This window comes from Mytilus trossulus, chromosome 8 (genome assembly GCF_036588685.1).
Source record: "Mytilus trossulus isolate FHL-02 chromosome 8, PNRI_Mtr1.1.1.hap1, whole genome shotgun sequence".
Taxonomy (NCBI): domain Eukaryota; kingdom Metazoa; phylum Mollusca; class Bivalvia; order Mytilida; family Mytilidae; genus Mytilus; species Mytilus trossulus.
In genome coordinates, this window is record NC_086380.1 from 46,300,805 (window position 1) to 46,313,500 (window position 12,696).

At 33.4% G+C, this 12,696-nt stretch overlaps 1 long non-coding RNA gene across 1 annotated transcript; it reads left to right on the plus strand.

Moving 5' to 3' along the window:
• The first annotated feature begins 1,347 nt into the window (after positions 1-1,347).
• LOC134681947 (uncharacterized) lies at positions 1,348-10,871 on the plus strand. The gene is made up of 3 exons (XR_010100727.1): positions 1,348-1,422; positions 1,844-1,928; positions 10,774-10,871. It is a non-coding gene; the product is annotated as an uncharacterized LOC134681947 (long non-coding RNA).
• The last annotated feature ends 1,825 nt before the right edge of the window (positions 10,872-12,696 follow it).

Consider the following 12,696-nt stretch of genomic DNA (forward strand, 5'->3'; position numbering starts at 1 on the left):
TAAATAGTCAAAGGTACCAGGATTATAACTAAGTACGCCAGACGCGCGTTTCGTCTACACAAGAATCATCAGTGACGCTCAAATAAAAAAACTTATAAAGCCAAAGTTGAAGAGCATTGAGGATCCAAAATTCCTAAAAAGTGGTGCCTAATACGGCTAAGGTAATGCATGCCTGGGATAAGAAAATCCTTAGTTTTTCAAAAAGTTGAAAGTTTTGTATACAGGAAATTTATAAAAATGAACACATTATTGATATTCATGTCAACACCGAATTGTGACTACTTGGCTGGTGATACCCTCGGGGACGAAACGTCAACCAGCAGTGGCATCGACCCAGTGGTATAAATAGTTATCAAAGGTACCAGGATGATAATTTAGTAAGCCAGACGCGCGTAAAAGGTTATATAACCGAGTTATGTTTAGTTAGCATAACTTCAATAGTTTAATTGGAGGTAGCACTAGATATATTTACTATACTATATATAAAAATATTAATTTTCGCGAACCATTTAGGTCACGGAAATTCCAAAATATGACATCAGTAAGGAGAGTTGTGCAAATAATGTGAATACACAGAACCCCCATCCAAATTATCTTTAGCTAAAAGTATTCATCATTTTCTATTTTATATGTACTAACAACATTCCATTTTTCTATAATTTTGATTGAAATATTCCAAAATCTGAGTTAAAATCGATCGAATGCCCCAAATAAACATTGTCTGATTGGTTGAAGTACTGTGTCGTCGATGATTAGCATAATAAGCCTCGATGTATAAAGCACACGCTTCACATGAATAAGGAGAGTTTTACAAATAATGTGAATACACAGATCCTCCATCCTATTTATATTTTGCTGGAAATGTTGCAGTGTTAATCATTTCTGTTTTGATTCTGCTCACAACATTCCATTTTTTCTATAATTCCGATTTAAATATGTGGAACCTGCAATAAAAATAGATGGCCTCAATGTAGATGGCCTCAATGATCTAATAGCAACGCAAAAAATTCCGTTACCCTGAGTTCTACGATATTACATTAGCCTGGGATCCGGCCCAATCTAGCTGCGCGTCGTAAGGTCAAGATTAGCCAGGATCCCAGTCTAATGTTACATAAACCAACCAAATCACACATACAGAACTTTGCGCTCAAATATAATTCTTGGTGAAGTATACGGGTAACTTCGTTTACGAAAATTTATACACACTTTATCATTAACATATTACCTGGCTTTTGCATATTCACGTTTTTTATGCTGAACTGTAGTCGAATTCAATTCTATACATTTTTTTTTACATGAAGCAATAGGAGTAAGAATATTTATTTAGCGCCAATTTAACCAGCATCATCACAATCAACAAAATTATTTACCGGTATTTTTGTGAAATTTCAGTTCTATAGGTTATCAATTAGAGAAATTTTGGTAAGTATTACTTATTTATGTTAAGGTTCTACTGATGTGCTTCTCTAGACCTTTTTGACGGTCTGTTTTATCCCATTTATCTCAATACTATCTCCGATGACAGGAATGTCAACTTGACCTATTCGTGTCGAAAGTGAAAATCCAATCTATTTGATGAAATAATTTCTTCAACGGTTCATGCATTATTTTTGTATTATTTGATAACCAATCACATTCACGTTGCATGTTTGCATGAAAATGGTTATGTACATGTATTAGTGAATTGTAAGGGCGATGCAGCATGCGAGGTCAGTGCGCGATCACGTGACATTATTATTTGTAAACAAACATGGTCCCCGTGTAACACGTGTCTGAATTATCCTTTCAAAGTGTTATGAATCTTTCAATCACTATTTTATGATATTTTTCTTTTTGTTTTTAGGTTTGCATATCAGTGGTCCAAGTGAATTAGAAATAGTTCCGAGTTGTGTGTGGTTTTTTGTTTTAATAGTCTATAGAAATAGAAGGTAAGTCTACATAAGTTATATTTACATGTAACTTAAGTCTAAAAAGATGACTCCACTTTCCCTCTATATTTAAAACCCGCTTACCAATTTAAACAGCATTTGCTCCCCTTGAACGCTAATTTGCCCCTTCCCCGTCATTTCCCTTTAAATTTGCTCAAAAGTCATACTTATAGTCCATTTACATTACCGGCTGATTTGTGATTTAACCATCTTAACTGAATTTTTTGGTGAAGTATACGGGTAACATGCGAGGTCAGTGCGCGATCAAGTGACATTATTATTTGTTAACAAACATGCTCCCCGTACAACACGTGTCTGAATTATCCTTTCAAAGTGTTATGAATCTTTCAATCACTATTTTATGATATTTTTCTTTTTGTTTATAGATTTGCATATCAGTAGTCCAAGTGAATTAGAAATAGTTCCGAGTTGTGTGTGTGTGGTTTTTTTTTAATAGTCTTTAGAATTAGAAGACAAGTCTACATAAGTTATATTTGTGATTTTACCATCTTAACTGAAATTTTCATATTTAACACATTTGACCATTCAGTATGAGTTCCCATGTTTTTTGTCTTATATGAAGGAGGTTTTAGGTCATGTTATCCTAAACACCTTATTGCTATTTGTCTGTCTGGATTGTTAAAACCACAAAATCAGATAGTGATGAATATGCAAGTTTTCAACAATCCCGGAAATTACACCTTATTTAATTATCGCTATTTAGTCCAATCTGGGAAAAACAGTCATACACTGTATGTACAACTTCCTGTTTGGGTCATGCGGCCGAAAATAAAGGTTTTTTAGTAAAGAGCTGAGGGAGGAAAAACTTTAGAAAGCGATCATCAAGAAACTTTAATAGAGTATGATCCACTTTTTTTCGAAATTAAAATTGAAGTAAAAAATTATTTTGTTTAAAGTATTTACAATAAGTTAAAACGGGTCTCATTAAAAAGTATTGTGCATGGTGAATTGTTTCAACGGCCCCAAGATAGCTTCAACTGGATGAAAAAGTTGTGTAATTTTAGAATTTATCCGGTATGGAATAAATAGCGATTAGGTGTATTGACATCCACGAAAAAATATAGGAAGTAAGATACATGTAACTCCCCTTTAGGTTTTGATAAATTTTGATATGACATTAAGAAGTTATAAAACTTTATTCTTTGAATATGTTTCTAGCGTAACATGCACGCTTAGTACTGATTTTTATACGTCCGTCAAAGACGGGATGTATTATGGTATACAAATGTCCGGTGTCCGTCTGTCTGTCCAGCGTAAACATGTGGCACCGTAACTTGAGAACGACTTATCCAAATTTCATGAAACTTAATATAGTTGTTTCTTATGATGGTCACATGATCTGTATACTTTTTGGTGAAAATAAGATTAAAACTTTTTGAGTTACGGCACATTGTAACTTAAACAGGGGTGTGTTTTTTTCACATGTCACACCGTATCTCAAAAACAATTCTTGATTATGGCTTAAAACTTTAAACACTTCTTAGTTACATTAATCTTAATATCTGTATACTTTTTGGTGATGATTAAAAATTTCATATTTGAGTTATTGAGTATTTATCATGTTTTTTCCAAGTCCGGATCCATAATTAGTTTCAAAAACCGGAAGTGTGCCATTTGCCCACAGACCACAATTAATTTCTCTATCATTTCTTTAGAACATTTTTTATCATTAAAAACATTGCACCATGCACTTTTGTCAAATTTTTTGTGTGTCTTATGTATAGCACTAGTCCAAAATAGGCAAAAATATATCCAAAATTCAGAAAGATTGAAGCAATCACTTTTACAAATTTAGCCAATGTACATCCATACCCCTATGGACAAGTCAAGAGATGTTCCGAAAACTGTAAATATGACATTTTTGCACTTGGCCAAATCACTCATTCCATATCAAAGTCAGTTTAAATACAACATCCAAAAAATTATTTCACCTCTCATCTTTCATTTCCACCCAATAAAATCTAAGAAATGAGTGGGGAAGGGATAGAAAAAAAATAAGGAAAAATACACTCTAATTAAAAGGAACTACATTCGTTAATTGTGGTCTTGGGCCATTTGCAATGTTTTTGAAGCACCTGCTGTGCAAATTTCTTGGATTTTTAACCTATTTGGAATACCTTTTGATATTAATAAAATCTTTTACTGGCTTTCTATGCAAGAAGAAGCAAGAGAGAAAAAATATTATGTCATTTATCAGAAGCCTGTGTCAAAAACAGGGTCTGTTGATAATTTTTTTTTTTTTTTTTTTTTTTGAAAGATCGAATAAAAAAGTTAGGGTCGGGGCTAAAAAATAGGGTCGGTGGGGTTACCTGAAACACGGATCTTTTTTTTTCTCGGCCCAAGGAGAGTTGTTCAAATAATGTGAATACACAGAACCCCCATCCAATTACGGTTATTTTTGGAAAACAAATAGTGTGATTTGTCAAATTCAGCTGATTTTTTAATCGTCTGGAAAAAAGTGTACATTTTATGAGGGGGGATAATCCCGAGCTTAAAAACACCCGATCCCGGAGTCCCGATAAAGGTCCTATCCCCCCTCTTTTATGGTCATGTCTAAGAATTACTGTTTAATCTTCATTTGGCAAGAATACTTCAATAAGATACCCCCATTTCTACCCTCATACATGTATATGGACAGATCATATGTTATCCTATGTCATTTGAAATTGTGACGCCAGAATGCATCCCCCCCTTCTTCATAACGACCATCTTGACCATCTTTTCTTGACCATCTTAAATGAGAAAGTTGAGACGTAAAACTATGCTTGAAACATGCGTGTCACTCAAACGAAGTATTCTCCCTGATCAATTACTTACATCAAAGTCAAAGGATAATTAAAGTTTTAGATCGAGATTTTTCTTGCCCTTTAACATTTATTGTCACAACAACAGCTTTCTTTTCTAAACTATCTTTACATGGAGAGGAGACGTCAAAAGAGTTCTTCAAACACGTGAGTCGAAAAGTGGTAAATAACTCCTGTATGTGACATTTAGTGGAAGCCATTCAACCATATCATTTTGTCAAACAATTCAATCAACACCTTTATTAATTAGTCCTTTGAGGTAAAGGTGAATTCCGAGTATTGTCTGATAAGTTAAAGTCCGAGAAACTCGAAAAAATTAAATAAACAAGAAGGAAGAAAATAAATCTTTCTATATATTTCTTTCGCCAAATTCTTTAGCAAATGACGAATTTTTATCGCCACAAGTATTATTTTTTCGCAAATTGGGAAAATGGTGACCGCCAGCGGAAACCCTGTGTGAGGACACCCTATCAAGCTTGCGCTCGTGTTGTGTTAAAACATTTTTAGTATGCTGAAAATACCAACAATAGAAAAATCAACAAATAATCGATATTGTAAAATATCATTGGTTGAAGAGCCAATGATTTACATACATGTATATACATAAATATATCAACCATAAAATACAACTAATTTAATTTACACCACAACTGTTGGAAAAAACCTTTATGTTTATCATGTATATAACTTATCTCATTCTAGTCCATTCAACTGACAGAATCAGTGTAAATTTCATGAATTTTTTAATATCATGTACATGTATAATCATGGACTATTCTTTTATATAGCAATATCTGTTAGCCATTTAGAGGTCTTTTGAATTTAAAGTTCAGTTTAAGTGGGCTTATTTTGCGAAAACGAAGTCAATTTCCAGATCATAGTTTACATTTTCTTTATATTTTGCTGTGTCAAAATAACCTCAATATCAAGGACAATATATAGACCCAAAAACCGTCTATCACATTCTACACATGAGATTTTAGCAGGAAAGACTGTGATTGGAGTATTTAACCATTGCAACTTTTTAATTTGATCTCCTCCACTAATTGAAGTAGAATATATAATGAAGGTGTGTCCACAATTTAGAATATGTTTATATGTGTATAGAAATGATGTTGAGCCTGTTTTATAAATTGAAAAGGTAACATTTTCCCCCTTATTTCAAAATCTAAGCTTGAACCTCTGCGGTCTTACAAAGTTGCCCCCTGCCGGGAATCTGGTTGTAACATGTACAACCATCAAAGATCAACCCACACTAAACTGAATGTAATTGAAAGACATCTAGAGGTTGATATCAGAGGCGGATTTAGGGGGGGGGGGGCCCTGCTTTTTGAGAAAAAAATTGGTTGCTTATATAGGGAATCACTGAATCATGACTTGAGCGAGCCCCCTCTTAGGTCAATCAGTGGGCCCCCACTTACTTTAAGAAAATAGGTCAGTCAGTGGGCCCCCACTTACTTTAAGAAAATTTCTGGATCCGCCACTGGATATACAGTATTTTACATTTGAAAAAAATTTCGTCGTATATTGCCATCACGTTGGCGTCGTCGCCGTCCGAATACTAGTTTTCGCACTCTAACTTTAGTAAAAGTGAATAGAAATCTATGAAATTTTAACACAACGTTTATGACCACAAAAGGAAGGTTAGGATTGATTTAGAGAGTTTTTATCCGAACATTTTAGGAATTAGGGGCCAAAAAGGGCCCAAATAAGCATTTTCTTGGTTTTCGCACAGTAACTTTAGTTTAAGTAAATAGAAATCTATGAAATTTTGACACAAGGTTTATGACCACCAATGGAAGGTTGGGATTGATTTTGGGAGTTTTGGTTCTAACAGTTTAGGAATTAGGGGCCAAAAAAGGGCCGAAATAAGCATTATTCTTGGTTTTTGCACAATAACTTTAGTTTAAGTAAATAGAAATCTATGAAATTTTGACACAAGGTTTATGACCAAAAAAGGAAGGTTGGTATTGATTTGGGGAGTTGAGATCCCAACAGTTTAGGAATTTGGGGCCAAAAAGGGGCCCAAATAAACATTTTTCTTGGTCTTCACATAATAACTTTAGTATAAGTGAATAGAAATCTATGAAATTTAAACACAAGGTTTATGACCATAAAAAGAAGGTTGTATTGATTTTGGGAGTTATGGTCATAACAGTTTAGGAATTTGGGGCCCAAAGGGTCCAAACTTAAACTTTGTTTGATTTTGACAAAAAATTAATCCTTGGGGTTCTTTAATATGCTGAATCTAAAAATGTACTTAGATTTTTAATTATTGGCCCAGTTTTCAAGTTGGTCCAAACTGGGGTCCTAAAATAAACTTTGTTTGATTTCATCAAAAATTGAATAAATGGGGTTCTTTGATATTCCAAATCTAACTGTGTATATAGATTCTTAATTTTTGGTCCAGTTTTCAAATTGGTCTACATTAAGGTCCAAAGGGTCCAAAATTAAACTAAGTTTGATTTTAACAAAAATTAAATTCTTTAGCTTCTTTGATATGCTTTATCTAAACATGTACTTTGATTTTTGATTATGGGCCCAGTTTTCAAGTTGGTCTAAATCAGGATTCCAAATTATCATATTAAGTATTGTGCCATAGCAAGAAATTTTCAATTGCACAGTATTGCACAATAGCTAGAAATATCTAATTGCACAATATTGTGAAATAGCAATTATTTTTTTCAATTGGAGTTATCTTTCTTTGTATAGTATAGTAGTTGAATCAACTTTAATCATAGTTTTATACAATATACAATCAGTCTTCACGACGAACTTTAAAATCTACAGGCCCGGAGCTCAATTTTTGAATAATTATACCCCCGCTTTAAAAAAAGGGGGGTATACTGTTTAACCTCTGTCTGTCAGTCCGTCCGTCCGTCGTACCGTCGTACCGTCCATCAGTCCGTCAGTCAGTCCGTCCCACAAAACTTTCGTCACATTTTTCTCAGGAACTACACATCCACCCTTTCTGTAATTTGGTATCAACATTTATATATGTCAGCCATACCATGTGATGTGTTTTCAGATTCATCACTTGACAACTTCCTGTTTACCGAACACTTGTATGATTTTACACATGATAGCCAAGTTGAAAATTTTCGTCACATTTTTCTCAGGAACTGCAATACAAGGATTTCTGAAATTTGGTTTCCACGATTTATATAAGTCAGCTTTACCGTGTGATGTGTTTTCAGATTCATCACTCGACAACTTCCTGTTTACCGAACACTTGTATGATTTTACACATGATAGCCAAGTTGAAAATTTTCGTCACATTTTTCTCAGGAACTACAATACAAGGATTTCTGAAATTTGGTTTCACGATTTATATAAGTCAGCTTTACCGTGTGATGCGTTTTCAGATTCATCACTCGACAACTTCCTGTTTACCGAACACTTGTATGATTTTACACATGATAGCCAAGTTGAAAATTTTCGTCACATTTTTCTCAGGAACTACAATACAAGGATTTCTGAAATTTGGTTTCAGGATTTATATAAGTCACCTATACCGTGTGATGCGTTTTCAGATTCATCACTCGACAACTTCCTGTTTACCGAATACTTGCATATTTTTACACTATTAATATTATCCACTTGCGGCGGGGGTATCATCAGTGAGCAGTAGCTCGCAGTTTCACTTGTTTTAGTTAGATTCTGTTGGCCTGTAGATATGAATTTTACAGGCCCGAGAGCAATTTTACTAGCCTGGGCTGCCACTCAGCATGAAGACTGTACAATGTATTTTCATTTTTACTACCAACAAATAAATTAAAACAATCTTTACCATTCAGTGATAACAAGCACTTTTTATTACATTTTAATATTGTATGATGTATTTAAATCAGCAGTTATTGTTGCAAACTTCATTAGAAATTTGAATTGAAATCAGTACATTATAACTTTAGTACAAGTGAATAGAAATCTATGAAATTTAAACACAAGGTTTATGACCATAAAAGGAAGGTTGGTATTGATTTTGGGAGTTTTGGTCCCAACAGTTTAGGAATTTGGGGCCCAAAGAATTCCTAAAAATGAATAATTGGGGTTCTTTGATATGCCAAATCTAACTGTGCATGTAGATTCTTAATTTTTGGTCTCGTTTTCAAATTCGTTTACATTAAGGTCCAAAGGGTCCAAACTTAAACTTTGTTTGATTTTGACAAAAAATTAATCCTTGGGGTTCTTTAATATGCTGTATATAAAAATGTACTTAGATTTTTAATTATTGGCCCAGTTTTCAAGTTGGTCCAAATTGGGGTCCAAAATTTAACTTTGTTTGATTTCATCAAAAATTGAATAAATTAAGGTCCAAAGGGTCCAAAATTAAACTAAGTTTGATTTTAACAAAAATTAAATTCTTTGGCTTCATTGATATGCTTTATCTAAACATGTACTTTGATTTTTGATTATGGGCCCAGTTTTCAAGTTGGTCCAAATCAGGATTCCAAACTATCATATTAAGTATTGTGCAATAGCAAGAAATTTTCAATTGCACAGTATTGCACAAGAGCAAGAAATATCTAATTGCACAATATTGTGAAATAGCAATTATTTTTTTTCAATAAGAGTTATCTTTCTTTGTATAGAATAGTAGTTGAATCAACTTTAATCATAGTTTTATACAATATACAATGTATTTTCATTTTTACTGCCAACAAATAAATTAAAACAATCTTTACCATTCAGTGATAACAAGCACTTTTTATTACATTTTAATATTGTATGATGTATTTAAATCAGCAGTTATTGTTGCAAACTTTCTTAAGAAATTTGACTTAAAATCAGTACATTATAACTTTAGTATAAGTGAATAACAATCTATGAAATTTAAACACAAGGTTTATAACCATAAAAGGAAGGTTGGTATTGATTTTGGGAGTTTTGGTCCCAACAGTTTAGGAATTTTGGTCCCAACAGTTTAGGAATTTTGGGCCCAAAGGGTCCAAAGTTAAACTTTGTTTGATTTCATCAAAAAATGAATAATTGGGGTTCTTTGATATGCCAAATCTAACTGTGTATGTAGATTCTTAATTTTTGGTCCCGTTTTCAAATTGGTTTACATTAAGGTCCAAAGGGTCCAAACTTAAACTTTGTTTGATTTTGACAAAAATTTAATCCTTGGGGTTCTTTAATATGCTGAATCTAAAAATGTATTTAGATTTTTAATTTTTGGCCCAGTTTTCAAGTTGGTCCAAATCGGGGTCCAAAATTAAACTTTGTTTGATTTCATCAAAAATTGAATAAATGGGGTTGTTTGATATTCCAAATCTAACTGTGTATGTAGATTCTTAATTTTTGGTCCAGTTTTCAAATTGGTCTACATTAAGGTCCAAAGTGTCCAAATCATAATGTGACATAAACCTATGTTGTGTCAACTATTTAATCACAATCCACATTTAAAGCTGTATCAAACTTAAGAGTTGTGTCCATACTTGTCCCATCTATTCAGGGTTCTACATCTGCGGTCATATAATGCTGCGCCCTGCGAAGCAACTGGTTTTAGTTCTAAGTTCCAAGGTGACCTAGCTTCCATTTTAGAAATCGGATTTAAATGCTAGTCTATCAGAGGGATTTTTCCTTTTAATTGGTTGTAGATATGGAATCTTATTTTACCATGAAGTCAGATTTGAAAATGACTTTGGGAATGAAGATGTTGTAAAGACTGAATGTCAGTTTTAGTCTTATATACAAACATGTATGTACTTTATAATTTTAGTCTTGCATGTATATAATTATGTGTACAATACATATATCACTGATTCAGTGGCAATGGTAAATAGACACTGACAAATCTTAGATCTATAATATTTTATAGTTTTGAATGTTTTGTCCATTGACTAAAACTAGGTGGAGGTTTGTGTGTTCTTATTTCCAACAGAGGTACACTCAACATATATCAATATGTGCATTAAGCAAATTGATAGTTGCTAGACACGGAATGATTATACAACCAGAAAGTTTTAACCTGTGTATATATACTTAAAATATGTTAAAAAAAATCATGTCTTTTTCAGGACTTCCGAATCCAACCATGTAGTATGGAATGTTGTTGAGATATGGTTTTGGTCAATGGATGTTAATGAAGGACCTGTAGTACAAAGTATATCACTGGATTTAGCTCTTTGTCTAAGTGTATTATTAATTAAAGTACTTTGCTTTGAGCTCAGTTCATTGTTACTAGAAAACACCCGCGAAATCGCGGGCATATACAGCTTGTGAACTGTTGTAGGATGATTTTTTGTAAAAGATATTATGTATTGAGAATTACATAAAAGGTATATCCCTTTTTCCAAAGTCCGATATTTGTTTCCTTTCTGTTAAATTCAATTAATATATTCGTGTTTCTGGTTTACGACCACAATTATTCTTCTCCTTTGCTACAATGCTTCTTTTGGTAAAAGTCAAATCAAATTAAAAATTTGCACCGTTTCCAACATGAAATAGATGTAACTGCTTATATATAGACCATTATTAGTCTAAAAAATATGCTTCTATGACAATCCATCAGTGCTTTTTTTTTTAGAGCATTATTAATATGCCAATGGTTGGATTTAAATCATGTATAAATGACTAATAGCGACTAAGGCTAATTTGAGGGGTTGTCGATCGGAGGGGTCCTGATCCCGAAATCCCGGGCTTAAAACCATGAAATCCCGAGATGCAGAATTTAAACTTCAGGAATTAATATCCCGAAATCGAAAAATATATTCCCGGATCCCGTAAGGATCAATCCCCGAATCCCGAGCTTAAAGACACCCGATCCTGACGCCCCGAAAAAGGTCCTGCCTCCCTCTAATCTCTACCTTCAAGTTACTTTCATTTTTGCCAAATCACTATTTTCCCTTTTAACAATAAATTATATATAGAAATTGCCTGACAGAATACAGAGAGTCTCTATATATTAAAGTAGTATAATCGTAAACGCGAAAAAGGATATAATAGTTGTGATTTTTGCGATCAAAACACCGTGATATGGCGAACGCTCTACGATTGGTTGTACTTGTGTCACATGTTTTACTTATTTTAATATAAATGCAACTGGTATGACCCCCTGAATAATGAACATTTAAAAAAAAACAGTAGACAGAATACAGAGATTCTCTATATATTAAAGAAGTATAATCGTAGTTTACATGTAGATAAACGCGAACAATAATTGTCCTCTCTTAGGAGGTGTAATAGTTGTGGTTCTTGCAATATGTAAACATATTAATGTAAACACCATGAAATGGAGAACGCTCTGATTGGCTTATCTATTTTTCTTTTTTGTTATCTATCATATAAATGGCGAGAAACTGGTTTAGAGATACACCGACAAATCTTCAAAGAAAGATGTTCAAATACTGGCAAACTTTTACATCAAACTTCTCCAAGAAAATCGAGGATTGCTCAGGTGATCACAAACAACTTTTTAAATTGTCAAACTCATTGATGGGTAAGCTGCATGATATTGTTCTACCAACCGCAACATCGAACACAGAACTGTCTAATAAGTTCGCACATTTCTTTATCAATAAGGTCACCACAATCAGAAACGTATTAAGTCAGCAACATTCCTTTAACAAAGAGTTATCTTTGGCTGAAGACACTCCGTTTAATGGTGAGCCTTTGGTTTGTTTCAAACGCACAACTAACGATGAAGTTTTTAAAATCATCAGCAAGTCACCGAACAAGTCATGCGAGCTTGACCCTCTGCCGACGCATATTTTGAAACAAAATATGGATGCTGTGGTTCCATTTATCGGTAACATCATTAACACTTCGCTTGAACAATCAGTAGTGCCTTCAACATTTAAAGAGGCGCTAGTAAGACCTTTGTTAAAAAAACCTGGACTTGATAAGGAATTGTTTCGGAATTATAGACCAGTCTCTAATCTTCCTTTCATCTCAAAATTGTCGGAAAAAGTAGTGGATAAACGTCTTGATCAGCATCTTGA